This window comes from Palaemon carinicauda, chromosome 20 (genome assembly GCF_036898095.1).
Source record: "Palaemon carinicauda isolate YSFRI2023 chromosome 20, ASM3689809v2, whole genome shotgun sequence".
Taxonomy (NCBI): Eukaryota; Metazoa; Arthropoda; class Malacostraca; order Decapoda; family Palaemonidae; genus Palaemon; species Palaemon carinicauda.
The window spans coordinates 45,672,840-45,694,908 of record NC_090744.1 but is presented as its reverse complement, the minus strand read 5'-3'; the positions used below and the strand labels follow the sequence as shown (position 1 = coordinate 45,694,908).

General features: G+C 44.7%; 1 protein-coding gene across 1 annotated transcript in view; it reads left to right on the top strand.

The window, feature by feature from the left end:
- The first annotated feature begins 4,747 nt into the window (after positions 1-4,747).
- LOC137660322 (uncharacterized) overlaps positions 4,748-22,069 on the top strand; it is a 421,696-nt gene continuing 404,374 nt past the window's right edge. Inside the window, exon 1 of the mRNA XM_068395141.1 lies at positions 4,748-4,805. The gene's annotated coding sequence lies outside the window, so the exon portion shown is untranslated. The remainder of the gene's footprint in view (positions 4,806-22,069) is intronic.

Sequence of the window (22,069 nt, the reverse complement as noted above, 5' to 3'; positions counted from 1 at the left end):
TAGTATACCCGAACACCTAAGGGAGCATTATGATGCTGTATTAAATGTCAAAGGAGTAATTAAAAGCAGGCCTGGTGCTGAAATAAACAAAGGTAAATTAGAAAAATGCCTGAAACACCCTAAGAAAGGTAAAAGCAGCTGGGCCAGATGGACTAAAGCCAGACTATTACAAAGCTATGATGATAAGTGATATATGTAAGAATACACTAATGAACTGCTACAAAGAGGAATTAGCCAGTAAAGAAAAACCCAAAAGCTGGAAAGAATCCAGAACAAAAATGAAAAACCCCAAAAGAAAAACAAACCAACAGCAAAGGAATTGAGACCAATAGCACTCACAAATGTATCATAGAAAATATACATGGCTTTCATCAAGGATGAAATAGAAGGACATCTTAAAAGCAATAATGCCATGGAGGATAGTCAAGCGGGATTTACAAAAGGAGGAAGGATTGAGGATAATAAATTCATCTTACAGTACAAAGGTCGAAGAAACTTTCAAAAATAAGAAAAACTCATAGTTGCCTCTTTAGATTTAAAAAAAAAGAAAAAAAAAAGCTTTTGATTCCATAAAAAGGGAAGCACCGATAGAAACATTAAAGCAATATAAAGTACATACTAGTATAATAAACTCTATAGCTGAAGTATATGTGGGAGACTCTACTAAGTTAGACATAGGGGAAAGACTAGAACAAAAATTGAGCGTAAGTGGTGGAATAAAGCAAGGTTGTACTGGCTCTACGACATTGTTAAAATTAATTACCTATCAGATTATAAAACAAGTAGAAAAGGAAGGTAATTGTTTTAAAAATTACATTATAAAGCTGGTAGCATTATTTTTTTGCTGATGATGTCCAAGTGCTTGCTGAGAGTACTATAAAGGATGCTGAATTGAACATAAGGAAAGTGATAGATATAGGAAAGCAGTGTGGTTTACACATAAATAGAGATAAAAGTAGCGTGCTTAGATATAATATGAAGGAGAAACCAGACAGCATAGAGGGAATAAGAGTAGTAAGCAATATCAGATACCTAGGTATCAAGGTATATGACGTTAAGAACATGTTCAAAACACAGAAAAGTGAAATGATTGTTAAGGCTCAAATGCTAGCTAATCTTACATATTCAATCATAGAAAAATGTGGCAATAGAATACTGACAGGGAAAACATACTGGAAAAAAATGTAGCACTACCTTTTATATTTTATGGAACAAATGTAATTAACTTAACGGAAACTGAAATAGAAAAGTTGCAGAGAATTGAGAATGGAGTGTATAGAAGTATATTAGAGGGTGTAAGGAATATAGCAATTATAGCCTTGCTAGGGGATTTAGGAGCATCTGCTATGAAAACAAGGGTAATGGATGGAAAGCTGAGGTACCTTAATAGCATTTATAGGGGAGAGAAGGACATACTAACAGCAATAGGCAATGACAAGGAAGAAAAAGAGAGGAAGTGGTGGATGCATGCGAAGAAGTATGCTGAAGAATGTGGGATGGCGATGAGAGAAGTCAAGAGATGTACGAAAGAGGACATAAAGAAGAGAACAAGAGAATGGGACACAAGCAAATGGAAGAGGGAAATGGAGTGCAAGGAGGGTCTAACTCTGTATAAAAACTGGAAAAGTGAAATCAAGGAGGAGGAAGTATATGACAACACATTTTCGTCCATTTTATTATTCAGAGCAAGGACAAATACATTGGGCTTGAATATAAAAAAGAGACACCAGGATGGAAATATAAATTGTGTATTCTAGGATGTAGAAGAAAATGCTAACCATTTCGTGTTATATTGTCCACAATATAGTGATATAAGAATAAAAGCAATTGAGCTTCAACAACTATACGAAGTTAGTGCACAGGCAGTTGGAAAACTCCTTTTTTGTGAAGAAAATATTGAAGATAAGAAAGGTGTACTCAACCAATGTAGATGGTTCCTGGTTCCTGGTTCCATATTGCTCACTCCGCAAAATAAGTTTGCGGGTACTCTATCTCTTTATAGATAGGTGCAAAGCTTCTAAGCTTATTCTTATTATTGTTATTAAGTTTATATTACCTGTGCCTTAAATAAATTAATATCGTAATGAGATTCTTAATCTATATTTTTATTCCCTTCTACCTTGAAATTAGATAGGATAAAACCTTGCTATCATCAGTTTTGGCAACCTATTGTGGTCAGTTTGGACTTTTTTAATCTTCTTTTATACGCATTGCCCTACCTATAAATGCAGCCAGATCCCTGCTCGGATTTTTCAGCGAACCTAAACTTATGTCTACATTCATTAGCTGTCCTAATTTTGGGCATAAAAATAAATGTTCGGTAGTATCTTCTTCATCTTTGCACAAGTCACACAAATTATCATCATATTTTCCCCTGAAATTTGCTTTTAAGTTGAGCATATTTAATCTTGCTTTCATCACAAGGGATGCCTTATCCAGATTCATTTCTCTGATATAAGGCAGTGGGCCATTTCCTTTAATAAATCTTAATTTTTTCATTATTTTTTTTTCAACAGTTTCTTCTATTTTTTCCATAATTCTTTTCTTGATTTATTTTTTCACGGCCCCTTTCCCCCACTTTCTTATTTCTTCAACTTCCATCCCATATTTACTACAGATTTCTTCTATGTTCTTACTCCAGCACTTTCCATACGGGTTCTTCAACTGATCCTCAATTATCTCTCTTACTAGTCTTTTTTCCTCGGAATTTATGATATTATGGAAGAGCATTAATTTCTTATATTCTATTCTACAGGACACCGGTCATATTCCTGTTTCTGCAAGTATGCCCCAATATGGAGTACTCGCAGGTAGTTCATACATATTTCTTATTATCTTGTATTGGAGGTTTTCTAGATCTTTCATATCTTGGTCCCTAATTACACTCCAGGTCTCCACGTTGGCAAATATTGTTGGTACTACTACTGTAACTGTTTCATATATTTTCTTTCTGACTTCCAATGCCATCTTTCCTACTTTTCTCGTATCCACATATTTTCTTATTTCTTGAGTCATACATGCTACCCTCTGGCTTTTTTTTTTTTTTTTTTTTTTTTTTTTTTTTTTTTTTTTTTTTTTTTTACTGATACTCAATTCTTTGTTTCCCTTCTCTGTGTACCATTCACCCAGATACTTATATTCCTTAACTAAACTTACTTTTCCGTTCTTCACTTTTGTTTCAATCTCCTCCTGTTTCTCATTCTTTCTTTTGTTAATTCTTAATACACCCGATTTTTTGGGGTTGGTGTTGATAGTGAATTTCTTTAGGGTCTCCAAGCTATGACAATTACTTATGACACTTTCGATAACTTCTTTCCTTCCTGTGGGAAACATTATATCATCTACAAATACCAGTGATTCTATTTCAATATTTCTTATCAATGTGATATTTTTTTCTGCTAATGCTATTGACTTTGTCAGTTGCTATACTGCATAGCTTGGGTACGTATATTGTTCCTTGTCTCACATTTCCTTCAATCTTTATATCTTCTGTTGTACCTGCTGGACAGTTGATGGCTGCTCTACCCTTTTCATTCATTTTTTAGACTATCAATGCTTCCTTCCATCCTATCATTTTTCCCATTTCTTTTATGCAGTCCTTTAGGTCTAGATTATCGAAGCACTTATACGCAACACAGAACCATGCGTATGTCAACCCTCCCAAATAGGCATTACAGTCTATTACTGCATTTAGAGTCACTGTAAGCTGATCTGATCACTATTTTTTTTTCTTTTCATCAGCCTGATGAAAAAAAAATAGTGATCAGATCAGATTCGCGTTGAGGCTTCGCCTTTGCAACGGCGCCTCTGTGCCTTTTAGTTTTGTGTGTTCCTTATTTTCACTACTTTTTCTCTTTTCATCCACATTTGTCGTAGTACATTTTTCTTATTTTCAATATTTTCTTCACAAAAAAAAAGGTATTTTCCAACTGTTTGTGCACTATCTTCTTCGTATGGTTGTTGGAGCTCAATTGCTTTTATCCTTATATCACTATACTGTGGACAATATAGCATGCAGTGGTTAGCATTTTCTTCTACATTACAGAATACACAATTTATATTTCCATATTGATGTCTGTTTTTTTTATATTCAAGCCCAATGTATTTGTCCTTGCTCTGAATAATAAAATTGACGAAAATGTGTTGTCATATACTTCCTCCTCCTTGATTTCACTTTTCCATTTTTTTATACAGAATTAGACCCTCCTTGCTCTCCATTTCACTCTTCCATTTACTTGTGTCCCATTCTCTTGTTCTCTTTTTTATGTCCTCTTTCGTACATCTCTCGACTTCTCTCATCGCCATACCACATACTTCAGCATACTTCTTCGCATGCATCCACCACTTCCTCTCTTTTTCTTCCTTATCATTGCCTATTGCTGTTAGTATGTCCTTCTCTCCCTTACAAATGCAATTAAGGTACCTCAGCTTTCCATCAATTACCCTTGTTTTCATAGCAGATGCTCCTACATCCCCTCTCAAGGCTACAATTACTGTATTCTTTACACCCCCTAATATCCTTCTATACACTTTATTCTCTATTCTCTGCAACTTTTCTAATTCAGTTTCTGTTAAGTTAATTACATTTGTTCAATATAATATAGAAGGTAGTGCTACACTTTTCCAGTATGTTTTCCCTATATCAGTATTTTATCTTAAGTGATAATAAGGAGCACACAAAACTTAAAGTAACAGAGGCGCCGTTGCAAAGACGAAGCCTCAACCTGAACATGATCTGATCTAACCAACAAACAAACTTCGGGACGACTTCAAATTCATTAACCCGACGTTGTTCAGTGTTCACGGTAAAATTGGATTATTTTGTACACCTTATACCGTTGATTAGATTTTGGAGTAATTTGTTAGTCTAGTACTATGTATATCTTGAAATGTAATATTGAATGATGGCAGAATTATATCTGGCAGTTAACCTAACGCGATATAAAATATGTGGGTGGTCAACTCTATTCATGACAGACATCGATGAGACCTGATATGATTATCAGACAATTAAATAATTGAGTTTTGTGTATTGCAACAGACGTAAACTTTCTTATTAATGGCAAAGCCGATTTTTTATTGGGTTGTATTTATGATAGCAGCCACCTGTATGCATTCTTATGTCTAAGTTAGAATACGACAGTGTAAGGGGGCGTCAGCCTCCCCCCCCCCCGTTAGGTAAGTAGGTAAAGACATGGCTTGTAGGGTAGTTAGGGGGGAAAATTTGGTTTCATTGTAGTGTATTACAGGGCGATGTAACCTAGGAAAACAACTTTTTCTTATAGAAAAAATTACGCTCTTTGAAAATGATACTCGTTCCCGTCGCAAATGAATAGTTTCAGAAATATATATACATCTATATCCTCCGATAATGGGGGACCCCCAGTGGGAACTCGGGGTTTTGGGGGGGAAAAATACTGGGGAATCGATATATAAACGTAAAATAAGCCTTTCCTTCTCTATTCATTACTTTCTTGAAATTATAATAACCGGAGGAAAATACAAAACAGTATATCTGAATAAACTTTGGAGGCGCCGTTGTAAAGATTGTGTCATGAAAAAATACAGTAACCAGTGCTGCCAATGCCCGATGTAGATCAAATGTTATTTTGTGACCTGTCATACTACTAGGCTAGGTTAGGTGGGTTTGTTAGGTTCTGTGCCCTTTTTGTACTTTTTGTATATTGGGTAAAACTTATATGGAGAAATTATTTAAAATTCGTATGGAAATATCTATCATTCCTATCGTTAGTAATGTCAGCGTGCCGTTGGTAACTCTGTGTACCATACGTCAACGTTGGTAACACTGTGTATTATTGCGTTGCTAATGTTATCGTTCGCAGTACATTCGTAAGAGAAGTGACACCGTGCAACTTAAAGTTAGCCGAATTGGTTGATCTGTTTGTTTCCGATTGAAATGAACAGCAAATTCTGTTAAATCACATTATTTACTATAGGAAAACATTTATTTTCTGTTCGAAATCTCACCCTGTAATACAATAAAAAATTACCGAAAATTTTGGTTAGCTGGTGTCTATTTTTGATGAATGTCTGAGGAACTGGCTACTGATATACAAAGGTTCCTATATATATATATATATATATATATATATATATATATATATATATATATATGTATATATATATGTATATATATATATATATATATATATATATATATATACATATATATATATATATATACATATATATATATATATATATATATATATATATATATATATATATATATATATACATATATATATATATATATATATATACATATATATACATGTATATATATATATATATGTATATATATATAGGAGCCTTTGTATATCAGTAGCCAGAGAGAGAGAGAGAGAGAGAGAGAGAGAGAGAGAGATAGAGATAGAGATAGATGAATATCAATCATTTCACGCAGACAGGTTACAGGAAACTGCCACAAAATATGACTCATCAGACAGGCGATTTGATCACGTCATAATATTGACAGTAGATAGCCTAACACTCCTAACGATAACTTTCAATCATATTCCGTTATGAGTTTATATATTCCGTTCACTATGTTTTATTCGTCTTTGAAAATAAGACACAATTTCATTATATCACATATGGAAATGTTACACATGTAATTAATATCAACCTGTATATTTGTGTATCTTCATAATCAACAGGATTTGGAGTAATTCCGTTCTAAATAACATATATATATATATATATATATATATATATATATATATATATATATGGGTGCAGGACAGAATTTGCTGTATATATATATATATATATATATATATATATATATATATATATATATATATATATATATATATATATATCCACCTATAATGAGTAACCCCTGGTGGGCACTCGGGGTTATGGGTGGGGAAAACATACTGGGGAAACGGTATATAATGGTAAAACAAATCTTTTCTTTTCCATGCATTATGTTCTTGGACGTATAATAATATCCTATACTAACTGCATATTTTTCATTTATTTGTTGACATTCTATGGGTCGGTTGTATTCTCTCCCGTTCGTTCGTATGTACATACCAGTTTTAGATCGTCTGTGCTTAAACCCTGCCCTCCTGCGCTTAAACCTCGCCCTCCTTTATTTTTACCAATAGGATTACTTGTTTCCTTATAACCCCTCCCCATTTTTCCCCATGTCATTCAAGTATTTTTATTGTACTTGACCTAGCCCTTCTTATACCCCATGTACCCGTCCTTTTTTGTAATACTCACATGTACATATGTTTTTCAATATTAAACTTACCCGATAATCATGTAGCTGTCAACTCCGTTGCCCGACAGAATTCTATGGAGGGATACGCCAGCTATCACAATACTAGAAGGGGGTGTACTTACCAGCGCCACCTGTGGCCAGGTACTCAAGTACTTCTTGTTGACACCTCCTCAATTATTCCTCTGTCGTGCTTCCGGCAAGACGTTCTGGGATACGCTTATGATCTTCGAGTTTGTTCACGGCTAATTGGTGAAGTATTCTCTCAGATTTCGGCTGTCGCATTACTGGAAACCTTCTTATATTAGCTAGATAGCTTTTATATAGTCCTGAATAACGGTTAACGATCTTTTGCTTGATTTTGGAAACCCCTTTGGCTAACTCTTTGGATTCAAGATGTCTGACATTTCGCAAGCCCCCTCCCATAGATTAGGTCTTGCAATAAGCGTATTCCGAAGGCCTCGGTAGATCCTCACACCGCTTGTTCTGACTGTAGGGACAGGCCCTGTCAGTTAGAAAATCGATGTGAGGAATGCGCCGGACTTTCGGAACTGGAATTTGTCCGTCTTTTAAAATATTCATCTAAGTTAGAGAGAGGTAGAGTTAGGAGGAGTTCTTCTCACTCTTCACTGTTTTCCTCACCTCATGATCCCCTACCTTTTCCTACCCCTGTAGTGGCTACCCCCGAACCTACTGTTTGCCCTCCGCCTGATATGTCTGTTGTTTTGCGTGCTATTCAGGCCTTAGGCGATAAAGTAGAGTCAGTGGTAAGTGACCATAAGTCTCTGATGGCCGAAGTCAAGGAACTTAAGGTCAAGAGTGCAGTGGGTGGAGTTAGTGCCAGTGCTGTGACGAGTGCTAGTGTCAGTGCAGTGCCAAGTGCTAGTGTCAGTGCCAGTGTGGTGCGTGAGGATTCTTCTGTGCGAGCCAGTCGTCCTCCCAGTCCGGGACCTCTTGCAAGCTCCCATGCCCAGGGGAGAAGCAATGTCGAAGGGCATAAGGGTTCGGCAGGCCTTGTTAGGCGCACAGAAGTATCCTCGGTGGTTGCGGGCGTGTCTTCCAAAGACCGTCACTCCCACCCGCAGACGATTGAGCCCGTCTTTTTCTCGTCCGCTGATCATCTGTCAGGGAAGAAACGTTGGTCTCAGGTCTCGAGACCACTTAAACGCAGAGTCCAGTCCGCGAGTGCTCAGCCAGGTTGCAGTCATTGGCTCAGCTCTGACTCGCCGCAGTCATCTGTCGACTGCACTCCGCCCAAGAGGAGTAAGGTTCTGCCACAACAGAGCTCGACTGTTAAGGCTTTACCTCAGCCTACTGTAGTTTCTGCCGACCCTAAGTGGACTCTACTACAGTCCATGCAAGCACAGCTTTCGGACTTGATGCGTGAGTGTCGGGCTGAGAGTGTTGCACCTCCGCCTCCGCCTACACTCCCTCCGCCTGCGCTCGCTCCGCCTGCGCTCGCTCCGCCTGCGCTCGCTCCGCCTGCGCTTGCTCCGCCTGATCGCAGTACCACCTGCCAGGCGTACGATGTTGAGCCACGGTCTGAGTTTGCTGTTCCCAGTGGTGTTCAGCCTCCGCCTTCTTTAAGGCAACCTTTGCTATGGGATCAGGAGGATTATACCTCTCTTCCTCCGCCTCCCTTTGCTGCTCCACCAGTGGTGCAACTCTTGGCTGAGGTACAACAACCTCTCCCGTCCACGAGTCAGTCTCCTCAGCTCTCGCTGCAGCGAGCTCAACCATCCACAAGGCAAGCTCCACTACACCTTGGCCTTGCGCCTCAGGAGCCTCAGCTTGCGAGACATTTACCTTGTTCTGCGCAGCCTCAACCTCATCACGCTCCGCTCACACCACAGGAACAGGAACTTGCTACTCCGCTTCCACCAACCGCTCAGCAAGCGCAATCCTTGGGTTCAACCACTCATGCTAGGAGTCAGCCTCCTCCACCCATGCGCCTTCCTTCTGCTTCGTCTGTTATTCAGCCTTTGCAGTCTGAGCCTCAGGTTCTCCCTCAACAGTTACTTGAAGAGGAAACCACTACTATTGTTCCTACTCGTTCTGACTCTGCTGTTCAGCATTCTTGTCCGATATCTTCGCTACACTCTGGTGATGAGGCGTCTGATGATGAGGAGGCACACCTGGATCCCTCGTCAGACGTGGATGAATCCAAGCCTTCTCCACAGTCTATTGACTTTCGTAAGGTCTTGGTTCTGCTTAGGGAGGTTTACCCAGACCACTTTGTCTCTGCTATTCCCCGCTCTCCGCCATCTGAGTTTTCGCTGGGCATACAACAAGCTAAGTCCTCCTATACTAAGCTAGTCCTAGCAAGGTCCTCTAAGAGAGCATTAAGGATCTTAGGGGAGTGGCTGCAGTCTAAGCAACACCTTGGCAAAACTTCTTTCATGTTCCCGCCGACTAAGCTCACTTCGAAAGCGAGCGTTTGGTATGCCACAGGAGAAGCACCAGGCTTGGGAGTACCTGCCTCTGCCCAGGCTGACTTCTCAAGTCTGGTGGACTCGCCTCGGAGAACTGCAATGAGGCGCTCTAAGGTTTGCTGGACCTTCTCAGACCTTGATCACTTACTGAAAGGACTGTTTAGAGCATTTGAGATGTTCAACTTTCTTGACTGGTGCCTGGGGGCCCTCAGCAAGAAGACCTCTCCTGCGGACAAGGATTCTGCCATGCTATTAATGTCCTGCATGGATAAGGCCATTAGGGATGGATCTGGTGAGCTTGCGTCGATGTTTGTATCAGGGGTTTTGAAGAAAAGGGAACAGCTGTGTACCTTCCTTTCCTCCAGCATTACACCTTGCCAAAGGTCACAACTCCTTTTTGCTCCGCTCTCGAAGTTCCTCTTCCCTGAAGAGCTGGTTAAGGACTTGTCTGCTGCCCTGATACAAAAGGACACACACGATCTTGTAGCCTCATCGGCTCGTAAGTCTAAGGTTACTACCTCAGTCCCCAAGACTTATCGCTCACCAGTGGCTGATACCCCTGCTACGAGGTTCATACCGCCCTTTCGTGGTAGAGCCCCCAGCCGAGGAAGCTCCCGTCCAGACTCTTACAGGAGCAAGTCCAGGAAAGGCTCCAGGACATCTAAAGGTAAAAACTGACTCTCCGCATCTCCAGACAGCAGTAGGAGCCAGACTCAAGATCTTCTGGCGAGCCTGGGAGAAGAGAGGTGCAGACGCCCAGTCTGTCAGTTGGCTGAGGAACGGTTACAGGATTCCATTCTGCCTCAAACCACCTCTGACCACATCGCCCATCAACCTCTCTCCCAACTACAAAGAAGAGGACAAGAGGCTAGCATTGCACCAGGAGGTGTCGCTACTTGTGCAGAAGAAGGCAGTGGTTATAGTCCGGGACCATCAATCCCCGGGCTTCTACAACCGTCTCTTTCTTGTGGCCAAGAAGACAGGAGGTTGGAGACCGGTGCTGGACGTCAGCGCGCTCAACGCGTATGTCACCAAGCAGACGTTCACGATGGAGACGACGAAGTCGGTCTTAGCAGCGGTCAGGCAGGAGGACTGGATGGTCTCGTTGGACTTGAAAGATGCCTACTTTCACGTTCCTATTCATCCAGACTCCCAACCTTTCCTGAGATTCGTTTTCGGAAAGGTTGTCTACCAATTCCAAGCCCTGTGTTTTGGCCTAAGCACAGCTCCTATGGTCTTTACTCATCTGATGAGGAATATAGCAAAATTCCTACACTTATCGGACATCAGAGCCTCCCTCTACTTGGACGACTGGCTGCTGAGAGCCTCCACGAGTCGTCGCTGTCTGGAGAATCTCAATTGGACTTTAGACTTAATCAGAGAACTGGGTCTATTAGTCAACATAGAAAAGTCTCAACTCATTCCCTCCCAATCCATTGTGTACCTGGGAATGGAGATTCGGAGTCAGGATTTTCGGGCTTTTCCTTCGGCCCCCAGGATAAGCCAAGCCCTAGAGTGCATCATGAGCATGCTGAAGAGGAGCAGTTGCTCGGTGAGACAGTGGATGAGTCTCACAGGGACCCTTTCATCACTGGCCCTGTTCGTCGAGCTAGGGAGACTCCACCTCCGCCCTCTTCAATTCCATCTTGCAGCTCATTGGGACAAGGGTTCGACTCTCGAAGCAGTCTCTATCCCAATCACCCAAGAGATGAAGACCACTCTCCTGTGGTGGAAGCACAACCTCCTTCTCAGGGAGGGTCTATCGTTGGCTATTCAGACCCCCAATCTTCATCTCTTCTCAGATGCATCGGACTCGGGCTGGGGTGCGACCTTGAACGGACGGGAATGCTCGGGAACGTGGAACGAAGAACAGGGATTACTCCACATCAACTGCAAGGAGCTACTAGCAGTTCATTTAGCCCTGTTGAACTTCAAGTCCCTCCTGCTAGGCAAAGTGGTGGAGGTGAACTCAGACAATACCACAACCTTGGCTTACATCTCCAAGCAAGGAGGGACCCATTCGAGGAGCCTATACGAGATCGCAAGGGACCTCCTCATTTGGTCAAGAGGTCTAAACCTCACTCTGGTCACGAGGTTCATTCAGGGCGATATGAACGTCTCAGCAGATCGCCTAAGCAGAAGGAATCAGGTCATTCCCACGGAATGGACCCTCCACAAGAGTGTGTGCAACAGACTTTGGACCTTGTGGGGTCAACCTACCATAGATCTGTTTGCCACCTCCATAACCAAGAGACTTCCGCTGTACTGTTCCCCTGTTCCAGACCCTGCAGCAGTTCATGTGGATGCTTTTCTACTGAACTGGTCCCATCTCGACCTGTACGCATTCCCACCGTTCAAGATAATAAACAAAGTTCTGCAGAAATTCCTCTCGCACGAAGGGACACGGCTGACGCTGGTTGCTCCCCTTTGGCCTGCAAGAGAATGGTTCACAGAGGTACTTCAATGGCTAGTCGACATCCCCAGGACTCTACCTCTAAGAGTGGACCTTCTACGTCAACCTCACGTAGACAGGTTGCACCCAAACCTCCACGCTCTTCGGCTGACTGCCTTCAGACTGTCGAAAGATTCGCTAGAGCTAGAGGCTTTTCGAAGGAGGCAGCCAGTGCGATTGCCAGAGCGAGAAGGGTTTCCACTCGTAGAGTCTACCAGTCTAAGTGGGAGGTCTTCCGAAGCTGGTGTAGAGCCAATTCAATATCCTCTACCAATACCTCTGTGACCCAAATAGCTGACTTCCTTCTACATCTTAGGAATGAGAGATCCCTTTCAGCCCCTACGATTAAAGGGTATAGGAGTATGTTGGCTTCAGTTCTCCGCCACAGAGGTTTGGACCTTTCTTCCAACAAGGACCTTCAAGACATTCTTAAGTCTTTTGAGACGTCTAAAGAGCGTCGTCTATCCACTCCAGGCTGGAACCTAGACGTAGTCTTAAGGTTCCTTATGTCACCTAGGTTCGAACCTCTCCAGTCAGCTTCCTTCAAGGACCTTACCCTCAAGACTCTTTTTCTCGTCTGCCTTGCAACAGCTAAGAGAGTCAGTGAGGTTCATGCCTTCAGCAAGAACATTGGTTTCACGACCGAATCTGCAACATGTTCTTTTCAGCTTGGATTCCTAGCAAAGAACGAACTTCCTTCACGTCCTTGGCCTAGATCGTTTGAAATACCTAGCCTCTCCAACATGGTAGGTAACGAACTAGAGAGAGTTCTTTGCCCTGTCAGAGCTCTCAAATTTTATCTTAAGAGGTCTAAACCTCTTCGAGGACAGTCAGAAGCCTTATGGTGTGCCATCAAGAAACCTTCGAGGCCCATGTCCAAGAATGGGGTTTCATATTATATAAGGCTTCTGATTAGAGAAGCCCACTCTCACTTAAAGGAGGAAGACCTTGCATTGCTGAAGGTAAGGACCCACGAAGTAAGAGCCGTAGCTACTTCGATGGCCTTTAATAAAAACCGTTCTCTGCAGAGCATAATGGATGCAACCTATTGGAGGAGCAAGTCAGTGTTTGCATCATTTTATCTGAAAGATGTCCAGTCTCTTTACGAGAACTGCTACACCCTGGGACCATTCGTAGCAGCGAGTGCAGTAGTAGGTGAGGGCTCAGCCACTACATTCCCTTAATCCCATAACCTTTTTTAACCTTTCTCTTGAATGCTTTTATTGTTGTTTTTATGGTTGTTACGGTAGGCTAAGAAGCCTTCCGCATCCTTTTGATTTGGCGGGTGGTCTATTCATTCTTGAGAAGCGCCTGGGTTAGAGGTTTTGTAGAGGTCCTTTAGTAGGGGTTGCAACCCCATATACTTTGGCACCTTTGGGTTGATTCAGCCTCCAAGAGGAACGCTGCGCTCAGTAAGGAAGACGAACTTAAAAAAGAGGCAGAGTAACGGTTCAATTCGACTTTCTTACCAGGTACTTATTATTTCATTGTTATTTGAGATAACTGTTATATGAAATATGGGATACTTAGCTATCCTTTAATCTTGTACACTGGTTTTCACCCACCCCCCTGGGTGTGAATCAGCTACATGATTATCGGGTAAGTTTAATATTGAAAAATGTTATTTTTATTAGTAAAATAAATTTTTGAATATACTTACCCGATAATCATGATTTAATCGACCCTCCCTTCCTCCCCATAGAGAACCAGTGGACCGAGGAATAATTGAGGAGGTGTCAACAAGAAGTACTTGAGTACCTGGCCACAGGTGGCGCTGGTAAGTACACCCCCTTCTAGTATTGTGATAGCTGGCGTATCCCTCCATAGAATTCTGTCGGGCAACGGAGTTGACAGCTACATGATTATCGGGTAAGTATATTCAAAAATTTATTTTACTAATAAAAATAACATTTTACGCAAGAATGACTCGTTTTCTTATAATTCTTCCTCTTTTTTTTTTTACCTATGACATTCAAGTATTCTTCTTGATATTACCCTTCCAATTCCATAAGTACCCATTCTTTTATGCAATACCCCACATGGGCATATTGCGTTTTATCCTAACCATTCTTCTAATACCGTATTTGTTCCGTTACTGGAATACAAACCGCGCTATTTAATAGGGGTATTACTTTCGGCGTAGCTGAAATGACGAGTCATTAAAATTTAACGAGGGTTTACTATCCACACCGCTAGTTAAAGGGCTAGGGGAGGGTAACTTGCTACCCCCCCCTCACACACCTGTGCTTGAACTCCCTTTGCTCTCAGCTCGAATGGTAGTCGGACGTGTTCGCTGTCATCCTCGCCGCCGCTCATTGGCAGCCATTAATGCTTTTTTTGCTTTCTCTTTTTGACAGTTTTGTGTGTGAGGTTGGCCTCTGCTATTATGCGCACCTGCCCTGGATTACCCGACCGCCCCTGTGGAACCTCCATGTCGGCGGTCGAGACAGACCCTCACGCCCTTTGCCCTTCCTGTAGAGGTCAATGGTGTGATACTGATAATAAGTGTAGTGAGTGCAGGGAGTGGTCTACCTCCCAGTGGGAGAGGTTTTCACGGCGACGAAAGAAGAAGTCTAAACGGGATATTTTTCCTTCGAAGGTTTCTTTGAAAGGAGAAAAACCCAAGGCCTCTTCTTCCTTTGCTCAAACCTCCTCTGAAGCTCCCACTCGGTCGGTCTCTTTCGAGAGACCGTTGAGTGGTAGCGTAGACCGTTGTACTATTTTCCAAGCTCGGGGTTCAAGAGATGGCATTGCCTCCCCTAGCGAGGCAGCTCCACCTCTCCCCTCGGGGGAGAATTTGTCACTAATCCATCTTTTCCAGCTTTGGTCTTCCTTGGGGCTTGAGGGTTCGCCCTCCAAGGAAGTCTTACTTGACTACATCCAATTGGGTGCCGCTGTCAAGCAATCGCCGCCTCCGGCAGAGGTTGATCCTCTGTCGATTGTCGACGTTGTGGTGTCAGAGGACTCCAATGCGGTATCTCCTAATACCTCTGCCCCTTCAAACCCCACAGTAGCTGAAGGCTTAGTTTCTCCCGTTCCTGTTCAACCAACGAGGGAGAAACTAAGTCCAACAGTCTCTCCTGCTAGTATTTCTTCCCCCTCTGGAGAGTTCACTTACAGAGACTCCTCTTCGGAGGACTGCAGAAGGTCAGCTTGCTGATCCCACGTCCCCCAGAGGGCGTATTCGTCGCAAGGCTCGCCTTCCTCTTCGCCAGAGAGGCCTTCTTTCACCTGCGGTGAGGAGGCGCCTCTTTGGTTCTACATCTTCATTGCAGTCCCCCGCCGAGGAGCCTCATCAGCGATCACTGAGTGTTCCTGCTTTGGTCCTGGACCTCTCAGTGGATAGTTCGCGATCCCCTTCGGTGGAAGGTCGTCCTTTCAAAGGACATGTCTTCTAACCCTAATACAGGGCATCAAGGGCGTATGTGCCAACGCGCGCATACTTCCCTTATGCGCTATGCCAGCAAAGTAGAGCATACACGCCCACGTTCTTCTGCGCGCCAGGCTTTGCCTGAGCAAGTGCGCCCACGCCCAGCTACGCAATTTTCAATATTAATCTTACCCGATGATCATGTAGCTGTCAACTCTGTTGCCCGACAGAAAAAACCTAAGGTCGGGATACGCCAGCGATCGCTATACAGGTGGGGGTGTACAACAACAGCGCCATCTGTCGAGTAGGTACTCAGGTACTTCTTGTCAACAAGAACCAATTTTTCCTCTGTCGTGCCACCGGCAAGACCTACTTGGATACGCTGTTGTTTCTGGAGTTGTTTTCACGCATTTGGTGATGTATTCGCTCTAGATTTTAGCTTTCGCTATTCAGGAACTATTATCATTAGCTTATCAAGCTTTTTGATTAGATTTGGATTAATTGTTGATGAACTTTGCTAGATTTTGGATTCCCCCCTTTGGCTAATTCAAGAATTCAAGATGTCTGACCATTCTCAAGTCCCTAAGTACAGGCAGTGTAGCGCTAGGGACTGTTCTAGGCGTCTTCCGAAGGCCTCTATAGATCCTCACACCGTTTGTTCCAATTGTAGGGGTAAATCCTGTCAATTGGAAGATCGATGTGAGGAATGCGCTGGGCTTTCGGAATTCGATTTTAATGAATTCCTAAAGAATGCACGTAGGCTAGAGAAGGATAGGATCAGGAGGAGTTCTTCTCGCTCGTTTGATTTTTCCTCTCCCCATGCCCCTCAACCTATTCCTTCCCCTGTAGTGGTGACTCCCGACCCTGCTACTAGTGCTCAACCCTCCATGGCGGACATGATGCGTGCCATTCAGGCTCTTGGTGACAGAGTGGAGTCATTAGCTAATGACCGGAATCAACTTTTGGCCGATGTCAAAGAGTTGAAAGCGAAAAGTGCAGTGGGAAGTGTAGTGAGTGCAAGTGCGGTGAGAAGTGTCAGTGTCAGTGTTGCGCATGAGGGTGCATCTGTTCGTGCCAGTCGTCCTCCCAGTCCGGGACCTCTTGCAAGCTCCCAAGCCCAGGGGAGAAGCAATGTCGAAGGACCAAAGGGTTCGACAGGCCTTGATCAGCGTACGGATGTACCCTCAGTGGTTGCGGACGTATCTGTCAGAGATCGTCCCATCCACAAACAGACGAGTGAGCCCATTCATTCCTCGTCTGTGGAAGAAGTTTCTAGGAAGAAACGTTGGACCAAGGTCTCACGACCTCTCAAGCGCAAGGTCCCTTCCGAGCGAGTCCAATGGCCCAGGTGTAGCCACTGGGTCAGTTTGGACTCGCCGCAGTCTTCTGAAGACTGCACACCTCCCAAGAGAGGTAGAGTGGTTCCGCAGCAGGCAATCACTCCGTCTGTTGCCGCACCAACCACGGTAGACCCTAAGTGGTCCATGCTGCAGACTATGCAGTCTCAGCTTGCTTCCTTCATGCAGGAGTATCGTGCTGAGAAGGTTGACACTGCACCTGTTAACCTACAACCTGCCACGGTTGTGCGCTCAGCAGATACTGCGGCTGCCTGCTCCCACACTCCACCTGTGAGAGCTCCACCACCGATGCGCAGTCGACCCTGCCAGACGCATGTTCATGCGGCACCTTCCGTTGACATGCGTGAGCTACCGCATCAGCAGTGGGAAGGTGCTGTCAAGCTGCCGTGTTTTGACGCAATGCGGCAGTCTCCGCAACCCACGGCAGTCCCTCCCACGCACCAGCACTCCGCTTTTGTTGTTGCCAGCTCGCAGACTGACCAGCAGCGGCATGATGTTGGATCCAGTGCAGCTACGCATGCACCCGTGCTGCCTGATCCAGCCGTTCAGCTTTCTGCTCCACCTTTGCCACTTCCTCCTCAGCTTTCGGATGATGGAGTATCTGATGACGACGAAGCTGCGCATTTGGACGATCCGCACTCCGACATAGAAGAACCCAAGTCTACGCCTCCCTCCTTAGACTTTAGGAAAATCCTTGCTCTGTTTAGGGAACTGTATCCGGAACAGTTTGTGTCTGCAACCCCGCGCTCACCTCCCTCCGAGTTCGCTTTAGGCATGCAGTCAGCAGCTCCTGCCTTTACGAAACTCGTACTTGCGCGCTCATCCAAGAGAGCTTTGAGGGTACTGGGAGAGTGGTTGCAGTCCAAGAAGCAACTGGGGAAGACTGCCTTCATCTTTCCGCCTACCAAGCTTGCTTCCAAATCTAGCGTCTGGTATGCCACAGGAGAGGAACCTGGCTTGGGAGTTCCTGCCTCTGCCCAGGGCGACTTCTCAAGTCTGGTTGACTCTCCCCGCAGGCTGGCTATGAGACGATCTAAGATTTGCTGGTCCTTTTCTGACATGGACCATCTGTTGAAGGGAGTTTTTCGTGCTTTTGAGATCTTCAACTTCCTCGACTGGTGTTTGGGAGCGTTAAGCAGAAAGACCTCCCCTTCGGATAAGGACTCTGCCATGCTTATCATGTCTAGCATGGACAAAGCCATTCGGGATGGGTCTGGTGAGCTTGCGGCTTCGTACGTGTCTGGAGTGCTTAAGAAGAGAGATCACCTTTGCTCCTTCTTGTCTGCGGGGATCACACCATGCCAGAAGTCGGAGTTGATGTTTGCTCCGCTTTCCAAGTGTCTCTTTCCGGAAGAGCTGATCAAGGGGATTGCTGCCTCGTTGATCCAGAAGGATACCCATGACCTGGTGGCTTCTTCCGCACGTAAAGTCACAGCCTTACCTTCCGTGCCTAGACCTAGGATGGACACACCAGCATCTAGGTTCATCCCGCCCTTTCGTGGCAGAACCTCCAGCAGAGGAGGTACCCGTGCCGACAGTCATCGTGGCAAAAAGAAGAAGGGTTCCAAGTCCTCAAAAGGCAGAATCTGACTGCCTACCTCTCCAGACAGCAGTGGGAGCCAGGCTCAAGAACTACTGGCAGGCTTGGGAGAGCAGAGGTGCAGAAGCTCAGTCTGTGAAGTTGCTAAGAGAGGGGTACAGGATTCCGTTCTGGCGCAATCCCCCTCTAGCAACTACTCCCATCAACCTCTCTCCCAACTACAAGGAGGAGGACAAGAGGCTAGCTTTGCAGCAAGAGGTGTCTCTCTTGCTACAAAAGGGAGCGGTAGTCATAGTCCGGGACCATCAATCCCCGGGCTTCTACAACCGTCTCTTCCTGGTAGCGAAGAAGACAGGAGGCTGGAGACTGGTGCTGGACGTCAGTGCTCTCAATGCTTTTGTCACCAAGCAGACGTTCACAATGGAGACGACGAAGTCGGTGCTAGCATCGGTCAGGAAGGAAGACTGGATGGTCTCGTTGGACCTAAAAGACGCGTACTTTCATGTCCCCGTCCATCCAGACTCCCAACCTTTCCTAAGGTTCGTCTTTGGAAAGGTCGTTTACCAGTTCCAAGCCCTGTGCTTTGGCCTAAGCACGGCACCTCTTGTGTTTACCAAACTGATGAGGAATATTGCCAAATTCCTTCACTTGGCAGACATCAGAGCCTCCCTCTATTTGGACGACTGGCTTTTAAGAGCTCCGTCAAGTCGTCGCTGTCTGGAGAATCTCAGATGGACTATGGATCTGACCAAGGAATTGGGTCTCCTGGTCAATATAGAGAAGTCCCAACTCGTCCCATCCCAAACCATTGTCTATCTAGGTATGGAGATTCAGAGTCGAGCTTTTCGGGCTTTTCCGTCGGCCCCCAGAATCAGTCAAGCCCAAGAATGCATCCAGAGCATGCTGAGAAGGAACCGATGTTCAGTCAGGCAGTGGATGAGTCTAACAGGGACACTTTCATCGCTGGCCCAGTTCATCGCGTTAGGGAGACTCCACCTCCGCCCCCTTCAGTATCATCTAGCTGCTCACTGGAGAAAGGACATGACGCTAGAAGCGGTCTCAGTTCCTATATCCGAAGAGATGAGGTCTGCGCTGACGTGGTGGAAGAACAGCATTCTTCTCAAGGAAGGTCTACCATTGGCTGTTCAGACCCCCGACCACCTTCTCTTCTCGGACGCATCGGACACGGGCTGGGGTGCGACACTGGACGGACGGGAATGCTTGGGCACGTGGAATCCGGAGCAAAGAACACTTCACATCAACTGCAAGGAGCTATTGGCAGTTCATCTGGCCTTGAGAAACTTCAGGTCCCTCCTTCTAGGCAAGGTGGTGGAGGTGAACTCCGACAACACTACTGCCTTGGCGTACATCTCCAAGCAAGGAGGGACTCATTCGAGGAAGTTGTTCGAGATCGCAAGGGACCTCCTCACCTGGTCAAGAGATCGAAAGATTTCGCTGGTAACGAGGTTCATTCAAGGCGACATGAATGTCATGGCAGATCGCCTCAGCCGGAAGGGTCAGGTCATCCCCACAGAGTGGACCCTTCACAAGAATGTTTGCAGCAGACTATGGGCCCTGTGGGGTCAGCCCACCATAGATCTGTTCGCTACCTCGATGACCAAGAGGCTCCCGAATTATTGCTCACCGATTCCGGACCCAGCAGCAGTTCACGTAGATGCCTTTCTTCTGGATTGGTCCCATTTAGACCTGTATGCGTTCCCTCCGTTCAAGATTGTCAACAAGGTACTGCAGAAGTTCGCCTCTCACGAAGGGACACGGTTGACGTTGGTTGCTCCCCTCTGGCCCGCGAGAGAATGGTTCACCGAGGTACTGCAATGGCTAGTGGACGTTCCCAGGACTCTTCCTCTAAGAGTGGACCTTCTGCGTCAGCCGCACGTAAAGAAGGTACACCCAAGCCTCCACGCTCTTCGTCTGACTGCCTTCAGACTATCGAAAGACTCTCAAGAGCTAGAGGCTTTTCGAAGGAGGCAGCCAGAGCGATTGCCAGAGCAAGGAGGACATCCACTCTCAAGGTCTACCAGTCAAAATGGGAAGTCTTCCGAAGCTGGTGCAAGGCGAATTCAGTTTCCTCAACCAGTACCTCTGTAACACAGATAGCTGACTTCCTTTTACATCTAAGGAATGTAAGATCCCTATCAGCTCCTACGATCAAAGGTTACAGAAGCATGTTGGCAGCAGTCTTCCGCCACAGAGGCTTAGATCTTTCCACCAACAAAGATCTACAGGACCTCCTTAAGTCTTTTGAGACCTCAAAGGAGCGTCGGTTAGCCACACCAGGCTGGAACCTAGACGCGGTTTTAAGGTTCCTGATGTCAGCAAGGTTTGAACCGCTTCAATCAGCCTCTTTTAAGGATCTCACATTAAAGACTCTTTTCCTCGTTTGCTTGGCAACAGCTAAAAGAGTCAGTGAGATTCACGCCTTCAGCAGGAACATAGGTTTTACATCTGAAACGGCTACATGTTCCTTACAGCTTGGTTTTTTAGCTAAAAACGAGCTTCCTTCTCGTCCTTGGCCCAAGTCGTTCGAGATCCCAAGCCTGTCCAACTTGGTTGGTAACGAACAAGAGAGAGTACTATGCCCAGTAAGAGCTCTTAAGTACTATTTAAGACGTACAAAGCCATTACGAGGACAATCAGAAGCTTTATGGTGTTCTATTAAGAAACCTGCTTTACCGATGTCTAAGAACGCAGTTTCTTATTACATCAGGCTTTTGATTAGAGAGGCCCATTCTCATCTGAAGGAAGAAGACCATGCTTTGCTGAAGGTAAGGACACATGAAGTTAGAGCTGTCGCTACTTCAGTGGCCTTCAAACAGAACCGTTCTCTGCAGAGTGTAATGGATGCAACCTATTGGAGAAGCAAGTCAGTGTTCGCATCATTTTACCTTAAAGATGTCCAGTCTCTTTACGAGAACTGCTACACCCTGGGACCATTCGTAGCAGCGAGTGCAGTAGTAGGTGAGGGCTCAACCACTACATTCCCATAATCCCATAACCTTTTTTAATCTTTCTCTTGAAATGCTTTTTATTGTTGTTTTTGGGTTGTACGGAAGGCTAAGAAGCCTTCCGCATCCTGGTTGATTTGGCGGGTGGTCAAATTCTTTCTTGAGAAGCGCCTAGATTAGAGGTTGTGATGAGGTCCTTTAGTATGGGTTGCAGCCCTTCATACTTCAGCACCTAGGAGTCGCTCAGCATCCTAAGAGGATCGCTAGGCTCAGTAAGGAAGACGTACTTAAAAAGGCAGAGTAATGGTTCAAGTCGACTTCCTTACCAGGTACTTATTTATTTTATGTTTGTTATTTTGAATAACTGCTAAAATGAAATACGGGATACTTAGCTTCTAATGTTAACATGTATGCTGGTCTCCACCCACCCCCCTGGGTGTGAATCAGCTACATGATCATCGGGTAAGATTAATATTGAAAAATGTTATTTTCCTTAGTAAAATAAATTTTTGAATATACTTACCCGATGATCATGAATTTAAGGACCCTCCCTTCCTCCCCATAGAGACCCAGTGGACCGAGGAGAAAATTGGTTCTTGTTGACAAGAAGTACCTGAGTACCTACTCGACAGATGGCGCTGTTGTTGTACACCCCCACCTGTATAGCGATCGCTGGCGTATCCCGACCTTAGGTTTTTT